The sequence below is a fragment of the Chenopodium album genome, chromosome 8 (genome assembly GCF_948465745.1).
Source record: "Chenopodium album chromosome 8, dcCheAlbu1.1, whole genome shotgun sequence".
NCBI lineage: Eukaryota > Viridiplantae > Streptophyta > Magnoliopsida > Caryophyllales > Amaranthaceae > Chenopodium > Chenopodium album.
In genome coordinates this window covers 33,401,794-33,427,984 of record NC_137841.1, presented here as the reverse complement: position 1 = coordinate 33,427,984, position 26,191 = coordinate 33,401,794, and the positions used below count along the sequence as shown (strand labels likewise).

Sequence of the window (26,191 nt, the reverse complement as noted above, 5' to 3'; positions counted from 1 at the left end):
CTTTAGACGATTGCTTTTGTTTCCCGCTCCCAGATTGGGGTTGGGACTTTGTGTTGTTCCACTCTTCAACTCGGATGAATTTATCCGAGGCGTTCAGAGCCTCCTCCAGGGTCTACGGGGTGTGCATGACCATGAAGTCTAGGAACTTTCCAGGCTGAAGGCCATTCTGCATTGCAAAAACGGCTAGCCCTTGGTCCAGCTGAGAAACGCTGGATGACTCGTTGCTGAAACGAATCAGGTAGTCTCGGAGACTCTCGGTCTCCCCTTGCTGCAGGCCCATGAGCTCTGCACTGGTCTTCTCTCGGCGGTTTGCCGTGGAGAATTTGCTCTTGAACTTTGTGGACAGGTCGTCCTACCCCATTATAGAGCTTTCCTTTACTCCCTTGGAGATCCACGCTTGCGCGACCCCCTTGAGACTAGTGGGAAAATATTTGCACCAGGTCGCTTCTGACCTTGGGCAAAGATGCATGTGCCCCTCGTAAGAGGCAATATGGTCCTTCGGATCTGAAGTCCCATCATATGTAATGTGCGACGGTATTTTAACCGTAGGCACATGCTCTACTAGAATCCATTGTTCGAATGGGGAACTGGTAGGTAGCATCACGGCCTTGCCTTTGTTCCTGGCCGAAGGGACCGCGCTCCGCCCTCTTAGAGAGGTAGGAGTGGTTTTCGTCCCTGGCTGGGAAGTTCGGGCCTCGGCTACAGGAAATGAGAGGCGGCTATGCACACTCGGTTCCCTGCCGCCGAGTCGGTCGAGAACGCTTCGGCGAACAGTCTTAGGTCGCTCTCGGTGAGTCGTTTCCGGCCGAGAGGCTGAGCTACTGCTCTTATGAGTTTCTAGCTGAGAAGTGGAGGATCCTTTAAAAAAAGTGAGGGTTCTTTTTCCTCTCTCTTTCGGTCTTCCAAGTGTCCTCTTCCCATTCTTCCAGCTCCCTGAAAGAAGGAGGCTTCCCCCCCTCTTGGTCGAGCTTCCTTCGCTGATGCCTGGTATGCGGAGGAGTTCGGTCACGAGGTGGAGGCATATTTTGTGCCCTCATTGCCTCCATGAGCACCGCCAGTGCTCTTGCCACTTCTTCCGAGCTGGGCCCCGTTAAAGAGGTCCTCGGCTAAGTATGAGAGTGAGAGCGGATGGTCAAAGGTTGGCTTTGGGGCACTGATTGAGTCCTACGATCGGACTGACTTCTGAGGACTCCGTCTATGATGAGAGTTGTGAATTACGAGAGAGAGAGAATCCTCCCGGTATGATCATCCCCCCGAACTGGCACCCTTAGCAGAGTTCCGGTCTGGCGAAGGTGATGGTGGAGGAATCTTAGGCCTTTCGCCCGCTCCTTGGCTTAGTCTCTTGTTCTTGCGGTTCAAAGCCATTGCTACTAAGATTTTTACAAGATGATTGTGATTGGCTTAAAGATTTTTTGAAAGTCTTCCCACAGACGGCGCCAAATTGTTTCGGGTGAAAACAATGGGACCTTGCCGAAGGTCCAAGGAAGTGGATGAAGACTGGTCCGGTCCAAATGATGCTGGGCCGAAGGTTTCCTACACAGCAAATACACGTAAACTGGCCTCGAGGGTGGATCCGAGGAAAACCCCTCTGTTGTTCCAAAGAATACTACAAGAAGGGGGGGTTGAATTGTAGTATGAGAATTTAGCCTAACTTTTTGCGGAATTAAAATTAAGTTAGCTAAAGGAACTGAAAGATAAACTAAAGGAACTAAAGAATGCAAGAGAGATTTTACGTGGAAAACTCCTTGGCCCTAACAAGGAGAAAAACCACGACCACTTGGGATTTTGGGAAAAGAATCTTCACTATAATAGGGCAAATGATCCTATTACAAGCTAAAGACTCAAACTCAAGTTCCTCAACGAACTTAAGACCCTGAGGAACAAGTCACCCAACTTGTTACTCTTCTCTTCTCTTTCTCTCTTCTCACTTCTCTGTTATCTCTTCTCTTTCTCTTCTCTTTCTCTTCTCTCTCTCTTCTCTTTCTCATACACAAACGTTCACTCGAACTTCCCCATTCCCCAATTACAACTCGAAAGAAAAACAAACTCTAGTATAAGGACATTAAGAACACTCTAATGAACTTGTGTGGAATTTGACTCTTAACTCGTTTAAAGCTTGAAAAATTATGTGAGCAAGGGTAAGTTTTTCCATCTGAAATTAACAGCTATTTATAGACCAAAATTCGTTTAAGAAAAACTTCTCTGTGCAGCAAATCCACAACGCCACTACTCCAACCCACTAAGAAGATCATGTTCCTAAAATTAAGGAAACATGAACTCCTTAATGTGCACGACCATGACTTGAAGAAAATCATGGAGGAGTAGGCCACAAGTTTTTAGAAAACGTGGGAGATTTTATTTGCAAAAGATATTTTTAGAAAATCAGAAATAAAATCTTTTTGGTTAAGAAAAAGATAATCGTTAAAAGACTTAACCACTTACCTAAAAACTAGCATGCACAATTTTATCTCTTTAGACCAATTCCACACAGATTTTTCGAGTGCCATTTAATATCTTATACTTACATAAATCCTAAAATATAAAAATATATTTAGTCTTCATGTTCTCTGATGAAGCTTCTACTCCGAGGCTTCTGTTCCTTGGGAGGAACTTCTCTTCTCTGATGAGGCTTCTTCTCTGAAGCTTCTGTTCCCTGAGGGGACCTTCTCTTCTCCAGTCTTCATTTCTGAAGCGCCAGTTCCTGTGAGGGAACTCTTCTATATGGCTAGCTCTGCTTCTGGCCTTCTTGTTCCTCATGGTATTTTTACAAGACACTTAATTCTCCTGGTCTTTATAACTGAGTACACACTTAAACAATCAAGCACTTATTAGTTTGTAAGTAAGTGAGGTTGTGTCATCATCAAAATCATTAAGTCCAACACCCTCCGATGCCGAAGTCAAACAGTGTTTAGAGAGAGAAAGCTATGCAAGAGATTTAAGGCTTGAGGCTTTTTTGTGAATATGAATGACAAATGATGTAATTGAAGGCTTTTATACCTTAGCATGACAAAGGGAGGAGAATGATTGGGCCGGATTAAGTCATGGGCTGATCATGACAATTTGGGCCACTTTGACCTTATGTTGACTTGATTGACTTGGCTTAATGGAGGCTTGGGCCTTGACCTTGGAATATTGGATTATTTACTGACTAGGCCCAATTGGCTTAATTGGACCCAAACTTAAACTATGAAATAACTAATTACAATAGCCATACAATATCAAATTTCACTCTGAAATGTTACTATTAATGATAAATTTTATATGATCACATATTCACATATAACAACTTTTTTAGCTTGTCATTTAAGGTTCTAAATGTAGTATTTATTATACTTTAATTATTCTTATACTACTTATTCCTATGATTGAAATTAGTCCTTGAATAGTAAGAAGAGTGCAGGATTGAATTAGAAAGCATAATGAGGAGTCATACATTTTACTGTTCTTCTGGGAGGACTTGTTTTTTATCACCTTCTTCGTACTATTGTAGGAGAGGAGTTTTTATCTTTTTCATTAGACATGTTGTATTTGATTTTTAAGCTAAGGATAGGAGTAATAGAAGTTTTTGAGGACGTGGATCTAGGGTTTTTGTATTTGTGTTTGTGTCTAAGATTTTACGTGGGTGGTTCTAAAGAGTAGAAAATTCTGAAGTGAATATTGCTAACAAGAATGTCAAAAGTCCTCATCAAAGGTTTGGTCAAATGGTCTGTCTACAGGGAAATAAAGGTTGGGGAAACTGATATTTTCTGCAAGTCTGTAGAGGGCAGCACCACTTTGAAAATAGTGAGACTTTTTGTGGCACCACTTTGAAGTGATGCTGATAAGTAGTTGCAATTTTGGAATAAAATTAAATGAATAAAGAGGGGTTGGAGAAAGGGCTTTTTTGTTTTATCAATATCATAGATTTCCTTGTACTCTGACATCATTGTTTTTCCACTGTATGCTAATTGTCACTAGTATTATATCTATACTTTGCAGGAGTTGCAAAGGTTGTTCTGAAGAAAGGAAAGACTCAACTCTTTAAGTATGGAAGTCCTATGGTCTATAGTGGGGCAGTGGATAGAATAATTGGTAGGCCACCGCCCAAGACCGGTGAAATTGTTTTAGTAGCTGATGGAGCAGAAATTCCAATAGGATGGGGCTTATACAACTCTGTTTCTATGTTTTTTGTTCGTCTAATGCAGTTAGCGGAGGAAGCTTCGAGGTATTTAGTCTTAAGAGAATAATGTATTTTTCCTTATTACTTCCACAAAGGATGAATTCAATATATTTTCTCCTACATATGTAGAGAGCCTACAGTGCATTGAACATGGAGAGCTACTGGAGCATAGAATAAATGCGGCCACAGATTTAGGAAGACAATTAGGGGCTCCCTTCTATAAATACAAATGCCTACCGTCTTATCAACAGTGAAGGAGACAGGTGCGTACATCAAACTTGGGAGTATTTATATATTTACAAAGCATTTAAAAGAATATCATACTTCAAGTTAATGATTATTAGAAAATTCTGTTCATTGTTTATTACACGGACTATGATGCATTTTTGTAACATTGTCTTTGGTGTTTTCTTCATCTCATTATATATCATATGCTGGACTCAGGTTGTCTGGACTTATTGTTGATGTGTTTGGTGATGTAGCTGTTGTTGCATCTTCTGCTGCATGGGTTGAGAAGTACAAACTAGAAATAGAGGCTTGTATCAATAAAGTTGATGGAATACGTCATATAAACTGGAGACCTTCAGTTGACATGTTAAAAGAAGTGGGATTAGACCTTTTGTAGTTGAAGCATGCACCTGTTGCTCCTCTTCCTCAAGTAGAGGTATTTACAACCTGAAAGAAGGCATAAACAGAGAGAAATAACTTGCTTTTTCTAAATATATTGTGTTTAACGTGGAGAAAAGTTATGTGAGTATGGCTTTATGATCCTATTCACTCATTATTCCCTAATCAGTATTTGCAATCTAATTGCTGAAACTTTTACAGGTGAAGGAAAATGAAATTATAAATGCTATTTCCCTTGAGGGACAGAAAACGGGATTTTATGCTGATCAACGTGAAAACCGTCATTTCATAGCAACAATTGCAGAAGGCAAGAGGGTCCTTGATATATGCTGCTATAGTGGCGGATTTTCTCTTAATGCAGCACGTGGTGGTGTTGTGTCATTAACCGGTATGTATTACATTTTTGAAATTTTTACCCCATTCCCCCAACACACACACACACGCACGCATAGACACACTTTTGTGTGGAGAATGATGTAGGCATATTATGGCAGCTATCCAATGCCTTAAATCTTACTTCCTCTTTTAGTTGATACGTTTTTTTAGTCACGCTTGCCAATACATTTATTCAATCATTAATATCTTTAATTATTGATAAGCAAAAATTATGAAAAGTTGATATTCTAATAGTATATAACGTGCAGAATCTCATGTTAGCCGACCCCACTTTTGGGATTAAGGCTTTGATTGATTGATTGATATAACGTGCAGAATCTAACAAGATCCCACATTACTATATTTTTCATTACGTATAAAGCACAAAATAGGGTCAAAGGGAGGTGTGTGAATAGTGTTAAAGTCAAAACGTGTCAACTAAATAAAAACGGAGGTAGTATATTATAAGGCATAATTAACATGTGAAATTTTGCTTTTCACATCATAAATTATGACATACGCTTCATAGTATTGGGTTTTTTTTTTTTTTTTTGGTAGAGTTGTAGGCTTGCAATTGTTTTTGGATATAACTATAAGTCTATAAAGGTCACTTAATTTTAGAATTTTTTTTTAAAATTAGGAAAGTCTGAATTTAAAATTGGTACTTCTTGTGCACAAGCTGTAATATTTTCTAGACCTATTAAGACAAAGGATATGAATATTGGGAGGCTCATAAGACTATGTAATTTTTACGTTCATGAAGTTGAGCTGTCATTTATTGTTCAATCTAGAGGAGGAAGAAAGATGGAAATACAAACAAACATCCTCTAACAAAAATGGAGTTTTGGAAATGGGAAAAAGAAACAGTTCCGATTTACTTTTCCTAGCCTTAATGACTAGGTTATGTTCTTATGTACCTCAAAAGCTATTAATGTATTCCTATGGTTCTATTTAGCTGTCAAATCATTAAATTAATAATTATCACTGGATGTAAGACAAATTGTAGTTTCAAACCATGATAAACCATGTTTCTAAGTTATATTGTGTGCATCTGTCATGAGGATGAATACTAAAAATTGTTATCTGTTACAAGGTATTGATTCATCGATGCCTACTCTGGAGCTTGCAGAAAAAAATGTTGTACTCAATGGCCTAGAATCTGAGAGGGTAACATTTTTAAAGCAAGATGCATCTGACTTTATGAAGAAAGCTGCTGCTAGAAACTAGACATGGGATATTGTCATTTTAGACCCTCCTAAATTGGCTCCACAGAAAGAGGTCAGTTAAAGTTTGCATGAACTTTATTGGTTAATAGAAAAGGCTAAAACTTGACTGCATTTTGGTGATGACGTAATTGTTAATATGTTGACCTTCTCATCTGAAATGTGGATTCAAAGTTAGCTCGCTAGCAATAAGTCATTTGGGTTCTTGCAATTCGAAGTTAAATCATAAAAAAATTTCTCTTCTTCCCGATTTCGATTTCCAGCACAATTTTAGATTTTTAGTCAAGTACTGCTCACTCTGTCTCTATTTAGTTGACATATATTGATTTTAGCTTATCTTTGACCATCATTTTTGGCTATTATTCATAAGCAGGTGTTAATAAGTAAGATATTAGATTTTTCCTAATGTATATTATTGAAATTTTAACTTGTTATAAGTTTTATAGATAAATAATCAAAGATATTGATGGTCAAATTGTGATAAAAGTCAAAGTGTGTCAGCTAAATAAAGACACGGGAAGTAAGTAAATAAGCTCCGTAGAATCAACACTTAATAAAGTATTGATGTGCTTCCGTCGCAGGATAAAATTGAAATGTACTAGGTCCTGATCCTTGATCTGTTTCTTGGTAAATCAAGCATTAAGCCCCTACAGCTTTTTCTACCTCAGGTTTGCTGCTTTTGCTGTTCTTAGCTTGGTGCTTATTTTAATGGTCAGCCTACTATTAGGATAGGAGTTTACATTTAGTTGATGTTTTGTAAAACTTTTCACATGTTAACTGCTATATAAAAGAATTTAACACCGAGTATAAGTTTTACTTAAGACACTTGTATGAGAACCTGATTTAATATAAGTTTAGTTTTTTTCGTTTCGATAGGCAGTTTTTGATCCGTTTGACCAATAAGTTAGCAACCCCTTTATTTGTTACTTGCAAATTTGATTTAGATAAAGAACCCAGCTTTTGTTTGTCCGATTAATTAATATAATTTATACTAAGTATAAATGCAACCTAAGGGCAGCAAAATTCAAATTTAAATCTTTAAAGAACTATGTATAAAAGCACAATGTTAATTATGCTACAAGTCTGAGAGTGGAATTTTTGGGATTTCCTTTCTGCATAATTCCAAATTTCAGTCACTTTATATCTGCTATCAATCCTTTCAAACAATGCGTCAAAGTTTTAGCATAAAGGCACTACCCCAAAGAATATTTTGCTCCTTATCTTACTCCAAAAGAACATAGTTTCCTTGCCTAGGCCTCTCCTTGCACCAATAAAATAGGATGTATACAAGTACTTTGTGTCACCAGCACGTTCAACCTGCATGGGCCTACCAGCCATAGGTAGCCATTAGGAAAACCTATTTATTTGTCTTTTGGATTTGCAAACTTGTTATAGATATTAATTATATCTGAAGGTAGGCCGCAAACTTAAGACGTCATATGTCATTTTGTCAAACTGATAGTGCTTGCTACGAGGAGAAAAGCTTTTTTGTGGGATCCTGTAGAAGGATTAAGGGATAAAAATATAAGATTAGGTAATAAGATTAATGTCAAATTAACTCAATACCTCAATTTCTCATTATGCTCAAACGTGTACATATATTGTTTACAAAATATATTCCTAATCATCTTAGGAATCAAATATTAACATAAAGATAATTAAGGACTCCTAACAATATTTCCTAAATATTATCTTTACATATATAATATTATCTCAACATCCCCCCTCAAGATGGAGCATGGAGATCTCGAATGCCCATTTTGCTAAGAATAAACTCAAATTGTGCCTTACCCAATGCCTTTGTGAAGATATCTGCTAACTGTATCTTCTTAGACACATATAATAGACATATGAGACCCTCTTTATTTGCATCTCGAATATAATGACAATCAACTTCAATATGCTTGGTTGTGTTCAGATATAATTAATATCTATAACAACAACTTCAATTTGCATCTCGAATATAATGACAATCAACTTCAATATGAGACCCTCTTTATTAGCAATATGTAGGGCTGATTGACTATCACAGAAAACTTTCATCCCTTGCTTGTGTTCAACTTCTAAATTATAAAGCATTCTCTTCAACCACTTCAATTCACATGTAGCCATTGATCGATATTCTACTTCTGACGAACTTGTAGCCACCGTTGGTTGTTTCTCGGTCTTCCATGACACAGGAGATAAACCAAGTAATACAAACCAACCCGTCAAAGATCGTCAAGTAAATGGGAAACCTGCCCAATCTGAATCCAACCTTCAAATTGTAGAGCACTATCAGATCTAAGAAGAATACCTTGGCCCGAACACTTCTTCACATAAGGAACTACTCTCAAAGCTACCTCTCAATGCTTTTCTTTTGAAGATCGCATAAACTGTGATAGAATGTGCACTGAATATGCCAAGTCTGTTCTTGAATCCCTCTATTGCGACAACAATGGAGCTATTGCTCAGGCCAGAGAGCCAAGGGAACATCAGAAAGTCAAACATGTCAAACAGCGGTTTCACATGATTCAAGAATGGAAATCAGAAGGTGAAATCAGAATTTGCAAAGTTGGAACGGATGACAATGTAGCCGATCCACTTACTAAACCTTTGCCTCAAGTGAAGCACTAAGAAAAATCATTCAAGCTTGGCTTTGAGGCAATGGGAATTAGGCATGTAGGAGACTGGCTTTGATTTCCTTGTTTAGTGTTTTAGTTAAATTTTGAACATTTAATGTAAGACACTAAGAAAAATCATTCAAGTTTTGGGGTAATATAAATTTCATGCAATATTTTATCACTCTGTTTGCTATTTAATTGTGGTTTAGGATTAAATAATGAGTCCATTCGATTCTTGGAATATTCAAAATAGGGTATCAAGACCAGTCTTTGTAAGGAAACACCTATTAAGTGAACATTGAGTATTATAATCAAAAATTATCCCTAATCGAGGTCATTTAAACGATGGACGATTAATGACCAATTGAGATTAGTGTGTAGTCTGATTTATAGCACTGTTTCTTGTGATATGAGGACATGATTGTCATAAATCATTTGCACATGTATTGGTTTAGAACCATACTGGATCGACCTATGAGAATACTTTAAGTGATTAAAAATCATCATAAGTATACTTCTCATTATTGCTATCGGAACCTATTTCCTCGACCATGAGTCTTGTGAGTTCTCTTGTTTGAGTACTAGTCCGCTTTGATGTTGTCAAACGTCTGCCGTAATAGGGGATTATAACGGCAACACTCGAGCGGCTAGGTCCTCTCAGTAAGAGGAGCTACATTACAAGACTGGGAATGTCCCCCTACTAAAATAGGGAATATGTCTTTGTTGTATACAAGGCCTCTCGTAGAGCGAGACTGTAAAAATGCATGGCGTGCTCGGATGGATTTTAGAAATCATCTGTTTATTGACATTCGGACTCGGAATTGAGAAACACTTCTGGACGTAATAAGGATGACGAAATAATCTTACCTTATAGTTCATGAAGAGACATTAAGTGACATAGGAAAAAGGTTGTTCACTAAATGCGCACTTGTCCGGAAGGACAAGTGGGAGATTGAAAGGAATGGTGTCCTTCGAACAAGTGTACTATTCCGTTAGTAGGTTTAGAATTATTAGAAAGCTAATATATTCAGTAAGGTCAAGTGATCGGAATGTCTAGGTGGAGGTCGCTTCCGATTAGTAATATTAATGCATAATTAATATTACAGCTTAATCTTGACTGAACCCTTCGGGTCACACCCTTTGCAGTAAACGAATCGACTCGACGAATTTATTCGAAAGAATTTAATTCGTCGCTCGAGTATTAAATATTTAGACGTCGGAAATTCGAACTTAGAGCATCGAAACCGATCGTCGGAAGTCGAGTCAGAAATAATAAATGATGAGACGCGCAAATAATAATAAATCGCCAATATTTCCCAAAATACCCCTAGCATCGGAGTCCCCCGAGCATCCGAGTACTAGGGGCAAAAATGTCCTAGCATAGGTGGCTAGCAAGCGCACCAAGCCGAGCCATGCACGGCCGGCTGGTGCGTGCTAGCGCACCACAACTAGCAGCGTGCTAGCAGCCGCAAGCATCGCATGCTAGCAGCAGCTAGCTGCCGCAAGCTGTGCATGCTAGCAGCAACTAGCAGCGCACGCACGGGCTGGGCACTAGGCGGGCTGTGGCTGGGCCATAGGGCCGTGTACTAGGGGAGCAAGTGGGAGTATACGGAAAGCAAGTGGGGTGAGGGACATGTGGCACAGGAGAGCATTGAGTGTGAAGCAAGTATGGTCCCCTACTCTCCATGTGGTCCTCACCACCCTTTACATATGATAGTGCCACTTGTAGATTTATTATTAGTTTGCTTATTTATTTTAATTTAGCTTTAAAATAAATTGTGGAATTTCATGACTCCCACATTGATGGGATAGAAATTCCCACTCTCCCTCTTGCCTTTAAATACCCATCTTGGGTTTTTGGGAAGAGTGCTTGAGTATGAGTTCAATAGAGCATTGCATTAGCAAAAACTCTTAAACTCACATAATACTCGGGTTTTGGTCGGACCTCGCTAACCTCGAGGTAACGGACCTTAAAGTCGCTAGTAGTTTTTGCGGGTGGACTTTCGTTGGAAGCTCTCGTGTGAGTGGGGCTAAAGCTTTCAAGTAAGAGCCTGACTTTGAGGGCGAAGCACGCATCAAAGGTAAATTCCGATTTTATCCTTTTATGTTTATTTGTTATGCTTTATGGTTTTATTAATTTCAAGTGGTTCTTTGGGTCAGGGTTGTTTCCGCGGTAAGTTGGACTTACCAAACCCCAACAAAACCATCATAAAGAATACCCATGAGAGAGAAAATAGCCAACAATGGTTGTTCAAGAATCAAATCTTACACATTTATCATGAAGAAGCTTCAATTCAACACTCAATGATATCATTCAACACAAGTTTCAAGTGAAAAGAACTAACGATAGAGTTCCACCATGAAAGCAAAACAAGGGTTTCAAGCTTGAACAAAGAGGAAGAAGATGACTAGAAAATAAGAAACCATACCTCAATGAAGCCTTGAAATGCTTGTAAAATGCCCAAAATGAAGATTTAAGAACAAATAGAACTCCCAAAAACAAGCTCCAAACCTCAACACAAAACTTCAAAAAGTTGAAAAAGTCCCAATTTTTTATTGAATTGGGGTAGAAAATCTGAAATTTTTGGGATTGAAATTTGAAAACTTGATGTGGCAATTGTAATTAATGTTGAAATGATAGCAAAAGAGGTGAAATAGGTTTGATTTTGCAAGAGAGGGTATAGGGTTTTAGGAGGGAAAAATGAGAGAAATGAAATAGTAGGGTGCGTTTTGGGGTTATAAGGACTGCCAACTGGTGTGTGTGCGCAACAGAAGGTCGCGCCTGTAGCGAAGACACCCACGCTCGCGGCTCAGGGCGCGGCAGATGCCCTGTTCCTGGTGAAGACAGGGGGCCGCGGTCTCTCTAACTGGAGCATTCTCTCTGGATTCTCCGCGCCCACGGCTAGACCGCGGCTAGAGCGCGGAGAGTTCCTGCCAAAAATCACCAACTTGATGCACTTTACCCGCGCCCGCGGCCCTCAGGACCTGCGCCCGCAGCAATGAAAAGATGCAGAGCTCCCTCTCCGAGCCCTCTCCAAGCCCTTTCCAAAAGGCTTGAATCTCCTTTGCTTAGCTCTTTTGCTCGTCTTGATTCCTTTGCGAAGCTAACTCCTTAAGCACCTACAAAAGAAACCAAAGAGAGAAAATAGAAGAGAAAAAGAGCAATAAAAAAGAGAAACACGAAGAAAACCACATAAAGAAAAGTAAAACACGAAGAAAGAAGAAATAGAGAAACTAAAGGAGAAATGACCAAAATGATAAAAGAAAAGCATGAAAAATAAGGTGAAAACATCCTAAAACACTACCCTATGAGTGCCATAAATGACACTCATCAATTGGCCGCATTAAAATATCGTAACATAGAACATGTGATCTTATAATACATATGATATAGAACATGTGATCTTATAAAGTTACAATAGCTTTGATATTAAGTAATAGTAGGTGTGGATACGAACTAATTATCTATTTCATCAATTGGTACATGATCAATCATATTAGTCGGCTTTGAATAAAGACCGCAATATAGAACATGTGATCTTATAATAGGTTTGATATTAAGTAATGGTAGGTCTGTATATGAACTAATTATCTATTTCATCAATTATTGGTACATGATCAATCATATTATATGCCTTTAAATATCACAATATAACACATGTGATCTTAATTGTAATAGGTTTGATATTAAGTAATCTTAGGTCTGGATACGAATTAATTATCTATTTCATCAATTATATTATTGGTACATGATCAATCATATTAATTGGCTTTAAAGATCGTATTATAGAATATGTGATCTAAGGTCTAGGTACGAGCTTATCATTTATTCATCCATTAGTGGTACATGATTAATCATATTACATGCCTCTAAAGATCTTAATAATATAGAATATGTATGTGATCTTATAATACGTGTGATATTAGAATAATCTTAGGTCTATAACTTATCTATCTCGTCAATTATTATTGGTTCATGATTAGTGATATTGGTTGCCTTTAAAAATCGTCAATTATTATTGGTTCATGATTAGTCAATATAATTTGTTCAATTGTGATAACTTATTTGTTTTTCTTATTTTTTTTTTAAACTCCTTGAAAAAAATACGGACTTTAAGTTGCTTATGTGACTCTAAATTTTTAAAAATACATAATACTAGATGAAGCCCGTGCGATGCACGGTTTGTTAGTATTTTTTTAAAAAATATTTTTCATATTTATGTGATTAAAATTGTTATTATATTAGTTTTAAAATATTAGATAAAATTCCTAATCTCAAAAGATAATATTTTGTATTTAATTAATTTAAACATTAAAATACCATTCGTCAATTTTGCTTACGTGGCATTTGAATTGTTTAATTGTAAAAGAAATTAATAATCTCTTATTTAATTGGCTACAACTTAAATTTATAATCCTACGTGGCGCGCTAAGAAAATTAAATCCTACATGGCTCTCTAAAAACTCGGGAAAAAACTCTCCTTTATATATATATATATATATATATATATATATATATATATATATATATATATATATATATATATATATATATATATATATATATTAGTTTTGAGCCCGTGCGATGCCCGGGTTGTTTATTGAATCTAAGATAAATTTTTAATCTATATACCAAATATTAAAATATATCATTGATACAAAATTAGTTAGGAATTCCTTTAAAAAAAATATCAGGAATTGATGTGCTTTTGTGACTATTTGCTATCTATTGATTGAAATGTTCGATTTATACATTTTAAAAAATAAAAAATTAACAAAAAATAAATTAAAAAATAAATGTTCAAAGTCCGTTGGGTTCACCCAAAATTTTGGGCAAGAGTTGAACATTTCTTAACTCATAACCTAAAGTGACTCAATCCGTGATGACTCATGACCCGACCCTAATTGACAGGTTTACATAGTAATAAAATTATATTAGATTGTGAAGTGTATTATTTTAACCGATTAGTATATATTAAAAATGTTTTACGCTTTGAACTACTTCCTTCGCTCCAAAAAATATTATGATATAATTTTTTTTTTATGTGATAACTTTTTAGAATTATAATCTAATAATTTTTTCGAATAAAATTATAAATCAATTTATACATCTGAAATATTGGAATTTTATCGAAAATAAAACTCTAAACTAACGATTTTATCCTAAAATTCTATCCAAATAGAATTGTAAACTTACTTTTTTTTATCTTATGAAGTCTATTAATATCTATCATACGTGGCGCGACACTTGGCGAAAAATTGGAACGCCAAGTGTCGCTGTATCGTGACCTGGCTAAAAGTTTAGCTTTATATATTAGTTATATATTAGATTTTATTTTTAAAAAAATTAGTGAATATTGTAAATTTTATCCATAATACTATAATGGTTACATTAAGATAATTTTTTAAAATTAATTTTAAATTGTGAATTTCTTAAAATATTAACATTACATTCTTTTCCTTTTTTTTTTTTGGCTATAAACCCCTTGAAAAAATACTTACTTTAGTTTCTTATGTTACTAATTTTTTTAAAAAAAATTATTAAATATGTAGTATTTGATTTACAAATACTCCGCAATAATTTGATAATATTGAAATTAAATCCATAATAGTTTTATTAAGATAATTTTGTTTTTTTTTTTTTTTTTTTTTGAAGGAAAGATAGCTCGAGCTCTTATTAAGTTAAAGATAATTTCAATAGTTGATTGTTACTTGTACAACACTTGAAGTTTTTTTAATAAATTGTACAATACAATTTATGTCAGTTATGCGATTAGAATTGGATTTTGTAGATCTTTCATTATAAACAATTCTTTTTGAAGGAATTATAAACTATTTTTAAAAAATAAAAACAAAGTAAACTATTTTTTTGGAGAACATAAGCTTATCTTTTTTTGAGGGGAAAATGAAGTTATCTATTATTTTTGTAATATGTTCTTGTAAAAATAAAAGAATTTTAGCTTAATATACCCAAAATACGTAATAATAAGCTACGGAGTATATTTTTCAAAAAATACAAAAAAAAAATATTACTAACAATTTACGAATACGGAGTACATTTATTAAGTTGCTGGGAAATAAACTAATTAAAATTTTAAAAATAAGATTCAAATTTCAGAAATGACATGTTTCAAAATGAATTTATTAACAAATTTAAAATTATACAAGGTACATAGAAAAAAAACAAATGTTTTAATGTTTCACACTTAATGATAAACATTTACTCAAAAAATAAATAAATAATAATAACAATACATTGGGAACCTAAACAATAAACATACTCCAATACATTTTTATTTTTAGTCTTCTTGTGCTCGTATAGTATTTATATAGTGATTTTAGTCTTCTAGCTTCTACTCTTCTCTTTATATCTTCTCTCCTCCATTAATTCATTTTGCTCGTATAGATGCATGCTTCAAAAGTTCAAAGTTCAACCTTAAACCCCTCTTTCTCTTTTCTTTCTAATTTCAAAGGCGGCATATCATTTATTTTTGCAAACACTTCTTCGTTCTTTCATTCAACAACCAGCCACCACAAATGGCAACCATAACTCACCGGCGATCTGTTCAATGTGCTGGAAAATACATCGTTGAAATCGAAATTTCCAGGCGACCAAAAGCCCTATACTTTTATTGTCTGTATGTGTACTAATTCACGAAATTGGTAAAATTTTGAATTAAACCCTAAAATTTTAATTTACAAAGCTTGATTATCTGAAATCGACACCTGTTTTAGACACTTTTCCAATACCCGAGTCTACACTTTCCCGAAGCCGTTTCAGGGGACCCAAGCCCAAGGGAGGTGTCGAGGTAAAACAACTTGTTTCTGAAATAATATCCAAGCCATACTTTCTCTGACAAACATAAAATCCATGTTTGCTACGGGCTACTTCTAATCCCAAAAAATATTTCAGGGCACCTAGATCTTTCATTTTAAAACATTCACACAAATATGCTTTAAAACTCTCCAATGCAAATTTACTATTGCACGCAATAATCATGTCCTCCACATAAACTAACACACTCAATTGCAATTTACCTTTCGACAAAGTAAACAACGAATAATCTGAATATGACTGCTTGAATGTATATTTCTTAACAACGGTGGACAATTTCTCAAATCAACACCTAAGCGCCTGTTTTAGCCCGTAAAGCGATTTCTTCATTTTGCACACCTTATCTGAATTATTTTTTTTGAGATCTAGGGGGAACTTTGATGTAGATCTCCTCTTCTAAGTCTCCATGTAGAAAGGAATTGTGTACATCCATCTGATGCACTTCCCATTCCTTCACTGTTGCTACAGCTAGAAACGGCTCATTATAGTACGAACTGTAGACATCTTTGCCACAGGAGAAAACGTCTCAATATAGTCTATGCCTTCCTCTTGATGATGTCCAAGACACACCAATCTAGCTTTCAATCGAATCAGTTTGCCTTCCTCATCTCTCTTCTTAGTGTAAACCCACTTGCTTCCAAGTGCATTCTTCCCTTCGGAAGTGTTTCCAAGGTCCACATACCTTGATCTTCTAAGGCCTTTATCTCGGATGCCATTTCTTCTCTCCACCCTTCATGTCTTATTGCCTCTTTAAAGGATCTCGGAATTCTTGCCCCTGTCACAACAATATAATTTCTATGTTTCTCGGTAAACCGATCATAATTTAAAAAAATAGGTTATAGGATAAGGAGTACCCGAGGAAGATGATTCTGCGGATGACAACGATGGGACTTAACTTTTCCGAATAATATGCGTAACACAGTCACGAAGCTTTGTTGAAGGAAACTTTATCCGCTTTCCTCGACCCAACATTTCCTCATTCGACATCTCACTTTGATGCACATCAGTGCACTCCGCACCTAAGTTGCGGTTGTCCTCACCTCCCCGCAATTGGGTTACGGACTAGTCTGCTTGAGCATGCTCTGCCCCTCCATCGAGCTGCTACGGGCTCTGATCACGCCCAGCACTCAATGGTGGGGTGCCCTGCCGGCCTCTGCTCTCTCGCGGCACCAGATGGACTGCTCTGTTGCTGGTTCTGGTCAGCTGCCGATGACAAACCAACAGGCTAGCCAGTTGGGTGCTGCTGCTGGGGCCGAGTACTGCCATCGGTCGATGGACCCCCGATGGATGCTCCATCCCCTTCGGCTTCCTCAAATCCAGCAAACTCACCCCTTATTTCCTCCCTAACTTCATTATATTGTAAACCTCCAATGTTCTATTGCTCAAACTCGTCACCACTGTCTTCACTCAACATCTCCACTTCTACTTGGAACACCAAAGTCTCATTCATGTGCTCAACATAAGGAAAAATGTGCTCATGAAATTTCATGTCCCTAGACACAAAGTACTCCCTTGATTCCAAATCAAACAATTTCCACCCCTTCTTTCCAAAAGGTAACCAAGAAAAATGCACTTCCAACCCCGAGACTCAAATTTATCTCCTTTACTTCTCTGATTATGTGCATAACACAAACATCCGAACACACGAATTGACTCCTAAGAAGGAACTTTGCCAAACAACATTTCATAAGGAGTTTTATTTTCAAGTAAAGGACTCGGAGTACGATTAATCAAATAACAATCTGTCAAAGCACAACCCCCCCCCCCCAATAAAAAAAATAAAATAATAGGTAATCGACCTTGAAATCGTAAAGCTCGTGCCTGAAGTTTTTTCTCTCCACTCTCCCACTATTTTGAGGAGTACCAACACAAAAAGACTAAAAAATAATCTCATTTTTGACAAAATATCCCCTAAGATGATTAAACTCGGTACCATTATCACTTCGAACCACCTTTATTTCTCTATTAAATTGGCGTTTTATCAAAGCAATAAAATTTATAAAATGAAATTCAACTTCAGTTTTATTGCTAAGCAAATAAATCCAAACACTCTTAGATTCAATCATCTATTATTGTCAAAAAAAATATTTTGCACCACACGACGAGGCAACCTTATAAGGCCCCCACAAGTCAATATGAACTAGATCAAACAAATTACTGGCTTTATTTTCGCTAATAGGAAACCTATCTCTAGATTGTTTTGCCGAGGGCATGCATCACACACATTATCATTCTTCCTAATTTTGTTACTTATAGGCGGCGGAAGTAACTTCAAGACTTTCTTCGACGGATGACCCATGCGTTGATGCCAAAGATCCACCACACACTCCACTGCTAGCACCTTCACTTGCGGCACACCTCGGAAAAAATAAAGTCCATTGTCTCGTTCACCCACGCCAATCAACGTCCTTGTCAACTAGTCCTGAATAACACAAATTTTGTTAGTAGATTATATTGTACATCTAGATTCATCACTGAGTTGAGTGACAGATTTTAAATTACAATTTAATTGTGGTACAAACAACACATTATCAATGGCAAGACCACCCTCTAGTGTAACTGAACCCAATTGATTCGCGTTCACTGTTTGACCATCCGGTAATCCCACTGGGCAATTTTGAATTGTTTTAATGTTCTCATAATCGACAAATCATTTGTTACATGATTAGAGATACTGGTATCTACGAATTAAATGAGTAAATGGTAAGTAGGGTTGAAACTCGGCAGGAAGAAAAACAATCAAGTCCCAAGATAAAAGAGTAACAAGGGTGAATGTTTTTTGTAATTTTGGGATTGATATTGAAAGCGAACTAGCACAAATTAAAACGAACAAACTAAAAAAAAAAAAAATACGGATTCAAGACAAATAAAAGTGCTAGGGGAAATGGGGGATTCTAGCATATTAAACCAATCCTTCAAACAACAATGATAATTATGATCATAATACCAAGGGAAACATGAAACTTGCAATTCCTAGCTAACTAGCTCACTCCCTAGCAACTAGTTAGGAAAAGTTGGGCAATCACGTTCTATTATAGTTCACTTTTGTGCAACTAAATTAGAACAATACTATTCATGAGATTAAGTAGCGCTAAATTAACCCCAAGGACAGGACATAAAAAACATTCCCAAGCATCACAAGGTGTAGATAATGAATAATCAACCATTCTCATTTGAAATCAATCATCACGAGCTCTTCTCCCCCTCCCTTAGCTAAAAATTTAGCCTGGAAAGGAGAGAGAATACATGGAAGACATGAAAGAACTAATCACAATCAACACAAAGCTAGACATGATTAACAAAAGGGAGAAACACAAACAAGTATTAACAAAGCAATCAAAAAAAGAAAATCAAGCAAAACGTATGACAATAAGATGAACAAAACCAATAAAAGAAAATAGAGAAGAAGAGATTACTAAACAAAGTGCTTGAACAATGAAGTTTTTAATCTTGCTACACTTTCTCTCCGTAGAAATCTAAGCTAGCTCTCTATTTTTGGTCTAAAATCTAGTTAAAAGGCTAATTACATGACTATTAGGTATATAGATATACCCCTTCTCTAATCTCCCAACTTACGCCTAAAAAGCCAATTGAAATGCACAGAGACGCTCCCAAGGGTTTTACCAAAATCCTACGATGGTGGAGAGCGGCCACTCCTTTAAGGTGGAACGAGCGCTTTTGAGGAGTCGCTAGGTGGAGTGGCCACTCCTCTCTCCTGATCCTTGTTGCTTGAAAAGTACATGAATGACGCGGGCGCTCGGCCGCTCCCTCTGATGAAGTGGTGTTTTGCTCCAACTGGAATCCTTCCTCTACTTTAACGCATTCCGGGCTCCAAGCAAAAGCTTCGGGGCCATGAAAGTGACATCCTCGAGTATCCTAGGTCAAGAACTCATACGCAATTGTTAGTGTAATAGACTGAATTCTACTGTAAGTTAATGAAGCAAATATTAATGGAAGGTTGGCAATTTGATTGATTAATTCGTAAACAGGGGATACAAACAACTTTAGGCTGCCAATCTCTCTAGCAATTTGAGGTTGCAACTCTCAAAGGGGTTCTTACTTAATTTCTGGATATCCTCCTTCTACTCCTAGTACAATTCTTATACTAAGGATTACTAGTGGTCGGGAGAACATGTGATAATATTACACTAATATGGAAAAACATTTAAATAACAAAGCTAAAGTTAATTGCCTTCTTTCCCTTCCCTGCTCCTTAATTACTTTTGTCTCCTTCTAATTTGGAATTGTCAAAGCTTGGGATTGTTCTTTGTTCTCTGGTGCAGCCCTTCCTTGTTCTTGTTTGACTTTCCTCCTTCTTGCATAGACCTTTATCGGAGGTTGACCCGCATTGAGATGTGGACTACTTGGGTCCGTGACAGTTAGCATATAAGAGATGGGAGTAAGATAGAGGTACAAAATCATGTGATTATTGCCAAAGAACAAGATAAGGAAGGAGATTAGGAAAATAGACAAAAACTACAAGAAAAGGGAATAAAGATGCGAGAAGATGACAATCAGGGGTAAATTGAGTCACATAAAAACTACTTAACACTTAGGAATTGGAAATTTCTAGAGTTTAAGATTTCGTAACAGAAATTTAAACAAGAGCATTGTGGAGCAGAGAATTAATAAAGCTAAGGAAGAACTGACAAAAATGGTCCCCTTCCCAGGACATTCTTGGGATCCAGTTTTAACTCCTTTGTCATATTTGCGTCAATGGTACTGAGGAATACTTGCATGGTGAAACCTCCATTTATTTTATAGAATAACACTTGTAATCAAGAAGATATTTGATTGATACTAATTTGCTGAGCTTTGAGTATCTGAAATTAGTTTTCCTTTTCCATTATGACTTATGTTAAAGTCAGGTTGAGGACCTAAAACAATTGACATATGAGCTGTATATTGTGAGGAATGGTATTATCTTTAGCCCATTTCAAAATTTGTCAGATGTCATGGTGCTTATTAGAATTTCTGCCCTTTAAGTAGGTCTTTCTTTGAAACGAATGTATCTTATCTTAAACTGTGTCAATTACTGCATCCTCTTTGGTTATATTGTTAGTTGTATATTACAGGTTCTACACAATGCATCTGGAATGTACAGGAATCTAAATGCTTTAGCTATGAGATTGACAAGAAAGGGTGGTATCTTAATGACTTGCTCGTGTTCTGGTGCTATGACACAGAGTGGGTTGTTCATGCGTGTTATTCAGGTAAGTACTAACCTCTTTCCTCTAAAAGCATTTCAGCACATTTTCTCAGTTCTACTGTCACAATAGGGATACAGAGTAGAATAAGCATTTGGAGGAATTTATACTTTTAAAAGTTGCTTCTTTTACATTGTTGGAAAACAAACTTAATACCATTTTAAAAGATGATGAGTTGTGATGGTAGAGATTAAAGAGGCTGTTTCAAAAGATGAACAAAAGAGGAAATATTACAGTGCCAATCCTTGCACAGATGCAACCTCTGTAATTTTGATTATTTATTTTCTATATGAACTAATACAGTGGTACATTTCACAAATTCTTATATGAGACGTCTCAATTCTATTTAAATATTAATTCTTTCTAGGTAATTTATGATATGTCATGTGTCTACTGAAGTTTAGTTTATATATCTATGTATGTAGTATTAGGTTACTGAATGCACCGGTAGGAATTTATCTGTTTTACTAGCTATCTTGTGTTTTTCTTTTTGGTCTACTTGTATGAAAAGAAAAGGATAACTTCTTTGGGTCAGAAGTTTGTTGTGGTGGATCAACAAAGTGGGTTGCATATTTAAGAAATTTAATAAACTATTTGCACTATACCAAATGTATAAATAAATAATTAAATTAAATAAGTGACAATGAAAGTTGGGTTGTGTTTTGATTGATAGTGAGTCATATAACTTTTACTTGTACTTTCTCCGTTAACTATTATTTGCAAGAAGGGGTGTTTGCGGACTCTTAGGCAAAATTTGTTTGTGAGAGTAAAATGGAGAGAGAAAAAGTTGAGTGCATGTGATGAGGAGAGAGATAGAGCGAAATGATTACCTAAAAAAAAAAAAAAACATTTGTTGCACATAATAGTTAGCATCCATTTATAGTATATGTTGCAAATAACCGTTAACGGGGGTAGTATATTTTTCAAGTGGGTTTGCATTTGTTTGATACTTCCTTCGTTTCTTTATATTTGTAACACACGCTTTATCACGATATTTAAGAAAAGTGGACCGCACATGATATAATACACTAAAAATGGGGTTAAAGCATGTTAAGAGTAAAATCAAGTGGGTCATGTGTTTTATATAAAGGTAATAATACAATTTTCATCATAAAAACCTTTTTTTTATAGTGTGTTACAACTATTATAACATTTCCATTTTAGAAAAGTGTTGCAACTTGCAACTATAAAGATTCAAAGAAAGTATTATACTTCGTTTTTTTAGTTAATACCATTTGATTTTTACATTATTCACAAAATACATTTTGACTAGCTTGATTGTAAAGTAAAGCATGCACCAAGTTTCAATCTCCAAACCTCGTGCATAAAAGCTTACCACACTCACCACTGCTCCACCTTACCTTGTAGGGTTCAATATATCACAAAATAATGTATTTGACCTAATATGTTTTTGGTAAAGTGGAGGGGACATCTATCCCCCCCTTAGCCCATGCTGTGGCAAACATAATAATAGAAAGGTGTCAACTAAAAAAACATGAGGTAGTATGTAAAGTACATTTTCTCCTTCAAAAAAAAAAACCATTTTCTCTCACAGACTAAACTATCAATACAAAAAAATAGGGGTGTCCATAATTCGGATTAAAACCGAAATCCAATTCAATCCAAACCGAATTATTAATTCGGATTGGATCTGAACTTTAAATCGAATCGGATCGGATTGAGATTTTTTGAAAAATCGGATTTTCGGATCGGATCGGATTGACCCTAATCGGATCCAAACTAAACCGAAAACCGAATTATAAAATTAAGCATGTATGAATATGACTCAAATATGGACTGCTTGCTGTCTTGAGTTGCTACTGCTAGCTACCTACTGTTGAAAGTTAGTGGCTCTAACATGGTGAAAGTTTACTTGCTAGTTGATGTTTGCCTATTTGGTACTTGATGTTATTATTGTAATGGTGTTTCCTTATAGGTGTAGTGGTGTACTAGTATTAGTTACTATTGAACAATTTATTTTATATAATCATGTCTATTTTAAAGATTTGTATTAATATTAAGGCTTGGACAAATGTGATTTTTATAATTGTGTTTGTATTTATTTTCATTATTGTATGAGTCCATTAGATGCTAAAAATAAAAGTTTTAATTCGGATTTTCGGATCGGATCCAAATAACCGAATTTTAATTCGGATTGGATTGGATTGGATTGGTTTAGGAGAGTAATTCGGATCGGATTGAAAATTTGAAAATCGAATTATATTTCGGATTGGATTGGATTGGATTTGGGCTAAATCCAAACCGAAAACCGAATGGACACCCCTATAAAAAAATTAATTATATATCCCTAGACTCTAGTGTATGTAGCTCTACCTACACTCCCTCTGAAACGATGTGTTTAGCCTCCTTATTAACCCAGTATCTAAACGCATCAAAATGACACGCTTCATAAAACCATCAAGATCGCTCGTCGACAATGAGATTTCTAGCAAGTAATGATCTAACTATTGAACACTCCCCAAACTACCTCCATGGTTCTGCATTCCAAAACCTCCAACACTAAAGTCGTCGTCGGCGGCGATGGCGGAGATGAATAATCGATTAATCGTCTATGTGACTTAGAAGTGCGTGATTTGTTCTTCTACTAGTAATTTTCATGGAAATTCAATCAACAAAAATTTCATTGATTAAATTTCCCATCAATATTTGTCCCTCTTAAATTTTTTAGTCTCTAATTCTGCTTTCTCTTTCTAATTGACAGTTATCATAAGCATAGTTGCTTTCTTTTTCTTTCCCAAATCAAAAAAAATTATTAAAGTAGTTTTATTTTTATTTTAACTTTATTAATGTTCATTTTCATATTGATAAATGTTCATTTCCATATTGATACAAGATCACTTTATTTTATATATATTTATTGCGATATTGATATATACATGGTGTATGTTTGTTTTCGTATTAATAAATGTTCATTTTCATATTGATAAATGTTCATTTTCATATTGATAAATGTTCATTTTTATTTTGATAAGTTTATTATTTCAATTTTGATAGACATTCATTCACGTTTTGTAAATAATGTGTATTGATTGTTATAAATACGTACTCTTTTTTATGTACAGTATGGAGTAGTAGGTAATTAAGTATATGTAGTACTTACTACTTAGCCTGCATGTATCATTTGTATGTCACACCTAAGATAAAAGTATATTTTATGCAAGCAGTAAGATACTAAAAACATTGAGTTGAGCTTTATATGTTTAACCACATATATTTTTTAATGCTCATTAATTTTATGCCATGTTCATTATCATTCCATTATAAGTTCATTTATATGTGAGTAGATGCTCATTTACATATTATGTTGATCACGTCAGTTTCTATACTCTTTTAGGTTCATTTTTATGTATATATAGCGTCTAATGTTCATATTTATTATATTTAAACTACTTATAAATAAATTTGATGTTCTTATCAAAGCCTTTTGCTCATTCTCATGTAGATGCATAGCCAGGATATTAATAGATGTATATTTCGATTTTTTAGTAGATGTTTATACATATAGTATTGCAATTGTTCAATCCCATAATTTAAATGCACGGTTAAGACATTTGTTAATTTTCTTTTTAAATTCAGGATATTTTAATAAATGTTCATTCTTGTATTGAAATATGCTCATCTAGAAATGGATGCATGTTCATTGTCATATTTATACACGTACATCAAGTTATGGATATATTGACAATATAGTTAAATCAATAGCTACAGGAGAACAAACTCATATTGCACAACCTATAGTGTTTACTTGATGAACTACAATACATTCTTTTTGTTGAATGTTCATTTTCATTTTGATAAATGTTTATTTATATATTAGTATATGATCGTTATTCGCATATTAATAGACGATCATTAGATTTCTGATAAATGTCCACACTTTTTTCATCTTCGATCTTTATATATTTTCTACATATTTAATAAGGAATTTCAAAAACAATTTGATTTTCTATAGCTTTACATGAAAATGATAAAAAAAAAAAAAATGCTCATTTATATATTATTTTATGTTCATTTTCATATGAATAAATATTATATACTTTATATACTCCACAAAATTTTAATATATGTTTATTTTTCACATAAGCCTCAATAATTATCCTCAAATTCCTTTAATAATACAAAAAAGATAACTTTTATAAATTTTTTATCATCTATGAAAATAAGTAAATGTTCTATCAAACCATAATTAAATGTTCAATTACAAAATATTGTATGTTCATTTATGTTTGTCTTTCATTCATGAACAAATTCATTATACAGTACGGTACGGTGTTTCTGGTATCTTTTCTTGAGCTTTAGTCTTCATAATTTTCTCTCTTTCTTAATACTCTACAATCCTCTAAGCTTCATTCTTCATCTTTTTCTTCTCCTTCTCTATTACTTTCATATTTGGCATCAACTACAAAGTAAATTAAAAATTGGAACAATAAGTAATCGACAACTTTAGTTGCGTCGTCATCGCCTCCACCACAACAGTAAACTAGCATATATAATTCCATATCTTCATCCCACAAAAAAATTAGGAAATATTGGATCAAATTATTTTTATAATTTTTGTGTTAGTTTCTTGATATGGCTTGGCTGTTTGATTAAACTAGTTATTTGCTTGTTGAACTAATGGATCGTAAGTTACGACAATCAATTTTTGATCAAATCAATACACAATAATCTCTGCAATTCATAAATATATTTAAAGCATGCAAATGTAGCGATTCTACCAAAAGTTATTTTGTGATCGACGGAGAAGTAGAAATGGCAGAGAGATCAACAAAGATGTAAGATGGAGATCAAGTTAGATTGTCCTGTAGTTTGAAGGTGAAAGAAATTAAAAACAATAGTGATACAGCGTCGTTTGCAAGGGGGTGCAGGGATTTCATCCTAGACTAGAGTCTAGGTAAAAATTTGTACAAAAAAATGTAGCATTATTCATTTCAATATGCAAAGTGATTTTGATTGTTTCTAAGTCGCATTGTTTCTAAGTTGCATGTTATTCTACAGGGTGCAGCAGCAATGGCAGGCAAAAAGGTGACCGTACTCCGGCAAGCAGGAGCAGCATGTGATCACCCTATTGACCCATCCTACCCAGAAGGAGCATATCTTTCCAACATCATGCTAAGAGTTCTATAAGAAGTGTATTGTAG

General features: G+C 35.2%; 1 pseudogene; it reads left to right on the top strand.

The window, feature by feature from the left end:
* The first annotated feature begins 1,459 nt into the window (after window positions 1-1,459).
* On the top strand, window positions 1,460-26,177 carry LOC145642919 (uncharacterized; annotated as a pseudogene).
* The last annotated feature ends 14 nt before the right edge of the window (window positions 26,178-26,191 follow it).